Source organism: Tursiops truncatus, chromosome 20, assembly GCF_011762595.2.
Source record: "Tursiops truncatus isolate mTurTru1 chromosome 20, mTurTru1.mat.Y, whole genome shotgun sequence".
Lineage (NCBI taxonomy): Eukaryota > Metazoa > Chordata > Mammalia > Artiodactyla > Delphinidae > Tursiops > Tursiops truncatus.
This window is the reverse complement of record NC_047053.1, coordinates 2,516,019-2,518,760: the sequence shown is the minus strand read 5'-3', so window position 1 is coordinate 2,518,760 and position 2,742 is coordinate 2,516,019. Positions and strand designations below refer to the sequence as shown.

Here is a 2,742-nt window from a genome sequence, read left to right as displayed (position 1 = left end):
CCAGGAGCTGAGAGATTTGGTTACCCCTCCTGTGGTTGAGAAGGACGCCACCCGAACCTCTGTCAGGTGCTTTCCCCATCTGCAGGTAGCTGGAAAGCTTGCGGGTAGCCTCCCGCACGCCTGCGGGTACAAAATGATGCCTTTGACAGTGGGCACTAACTCCCCGAGCCTGTGCCTACCTGGTCTGCACGACACAGGGACTCCTGCCCCCTGGTGGCCAGTACGGATTCTGCACACTCCCTCAAGCTAAAACAGCCAGGCACCTTAGTCTCAAGAACAGGCAAACCGTATCTGAAAAGCACGTTTGCCTTTGGAGGGCAATGTTATTTACTCTCTTATGCTTCTATACTTCTAGCGCTTCTGGCCGAAATCATGGGAACTTGTGCTTTATAAAAAAGCAAATCGAACACACTGTACTATTTTCAGATTCCTAAAATCCTGTACAGATTTGCCAGGGGTTTTTGTGTTTTCCCTTTAAAGTTGAGTGTTACCTGTCCTCTTTCTGCCAGCACATTACACGCTGGACGTGTTTCTCCACAACTGGGGTCACCAGAGACCTTCTCATGTTGGTTTTAGGGGCTAGACTAGAACCAAAAAAGCCCACTTACATTAAAAAGAAAAAAATATGGTAAAGGGAATTCCCTGGCGGGCCAGTGGTTAGGACTCCGCAGTTTCACTGCTGGGGCCTGGGTTCAATCCCTGGTCAGGGAACTAAGATCCCTCAAGTCGTGTAGCATGACCCAAAAAAAATTATGGTAAAATATACATAAGATGTACCATTTTAGCCATTTTAAAGTGTACAGTTCCATGGCATTAAGTACATTCAGATTGTTCTACAACCATCACCACCATCCACCTCCAGAACTTCTTTCATCTTCCCAAAGTGAAACTTGGTACTTATTAAACAATTACTCTCCATCTCCTAGAACCACCATTCTACTTTCTGTCTCTACGATTTTGACTACTCTAGGTACAAGTATGTATATTTTTGATTTTCACAGGTGGACTTTTATATTATGACACAAAGAGAAGTTTCGAATCTACAGAGAATATATATACCCTTCATGTCAGTAGAAATCAATTATATGCCACAAAGAAAAGGATAATAAATTCAAAAATAACAAGAGATTCTATAATTCAGAAACTTTAGCTATAGCCCGATACAGTTAGAAATCAACCACAAAAATATTTTTTTAATTTTCGTTTGGAAATTAAGAAACAGTCTCTCAGGTCTAAAAGGAAATCAAAATTATTGGGAAAATTAGTGAATTTAGCAACGTCGGTGGATACAAGGTCAATATACAAAAAAATAATTGTTTCTATATACTAGCAGCAAACAGTTGGAAAATGAAATTTAAAAATACCATTTATAATAGCAGCAAAATATTTAGGATAAATTTAACAAAAGACATATTAAGTTTATAATTGCTGAGAGAAATTAAATAAGATTTCATAAATGGAGAGATATGTTTGTGGATTGGAAGACTATATATATATGTGTGTGTATATATATATATATATATATATATATACATATACAAAATTTTTTTTTAATGGCTGAAAACAGCACAAATTTATTATCTTCCAGTTCTGGAGATCAGAGGTTCAACACAGATCACTGGATAAAATGAAGGTGTCAGGGCTTTCCCTGGTGGTCCAGTTGGTTAAGACTCCGCACTCTCAATGCAGGAGGCCCGGGTTCGATCCCTGGTCAGGGAACTAGATCCCATATGCTGCAACTAAGAGTTCACATGCCCTAACAACTAAGAGTTTGCATGCCACAACTAAAGACCCCGCGTGCCACAACTAAGACCCAGCGCAGCCAAATAAATATTTTTTAAAAAATCAAGGTGTCAGCAGGGCTACATTTCTTTTTTTTTTTAAGTGACGAATAGTTGATTTACAGTGTTGTGTTAGTTTTGGGTGTATAGCAAAATGATTCAGTTATACATATGTATACATTCTTTTTTTCTATTCTTTTCCATTCTGGTTTATTATGAGATATTGAATACAGTTCCCTGTGCTATACAGTAGGACCTTGCTGTTTATCCATCCTGTATATAATAGTTTGCATCTACCAACCCCAAACTCCCAGTCCATCCCTCTCCCCCGCACCCCTCCTGTGACCACAAGTCTGTTCTCTATGTCTGTGAGTCTGTTTCTGTTTTGTAGATAGGTTCATTTGTGTCATATTTTAGATTCCATATATAAGCAATATCATATGATATTTGTCTTCTCTGTCTGACTTACTTCACTTAGTATGATAATCTCTACTTCCATCCATTATTTCATTCTTTCTTATGGCCGAGTAGTATTATATATACGTACCACATCTTCCTTATCCATTCATCTGTCAATGGACATTTAGGTTGTTTCCATGTCTTGGCTATTGTAAATAGTGCTGCTATGAAAATAGTGGTGCATGTATCTTTTTGAATTATAGTTTTGTCTGGATATATGCCCAGGAGTGGGATTGCTGGATCACATGGCATCTCTATTTTTAGTTTTTTGAAGAACCTCCATACTGTTTTCCATAGTGGCTACACCAACTTACATTCCCACCAACAGTGTAGGAGGGTTCCCTTTTCTCCACACCCTCTCCAGCATTTGTTATTTGTAGAGTTTTTAATGATGGCCATTCTGAACAGTGTGAGGTGATACCTCATTGTAGTGGGGTTTTTAAAATTAATTAATTAATTTATTTATTTATCTTTTGGCCACGTTGGGTCTTCGTTGCTGCGC

The 2,742-nt window shown here is 38.6% G+C and overlaps 1 non-coding gene across 1 annotated transcript; it reads left to right on the top strand.

Moving 5' to 3' along the window:
* The first annotated feature begins 1,645 nt into the window (after positions 1 to 1,645).
* TRNAE-CUC (transfer RNA glutamic acid (anticodon CUC)) lies at positions 1,646 to 1,719 on the top strand. The gene has a single exon. It is a non-coding gene; the product is annotated as a tRNA-Glu (tRNA).
* The last annotated feature ends 1,023 nt before the right edge of the window (positions 1,720 to 2,742 follow it).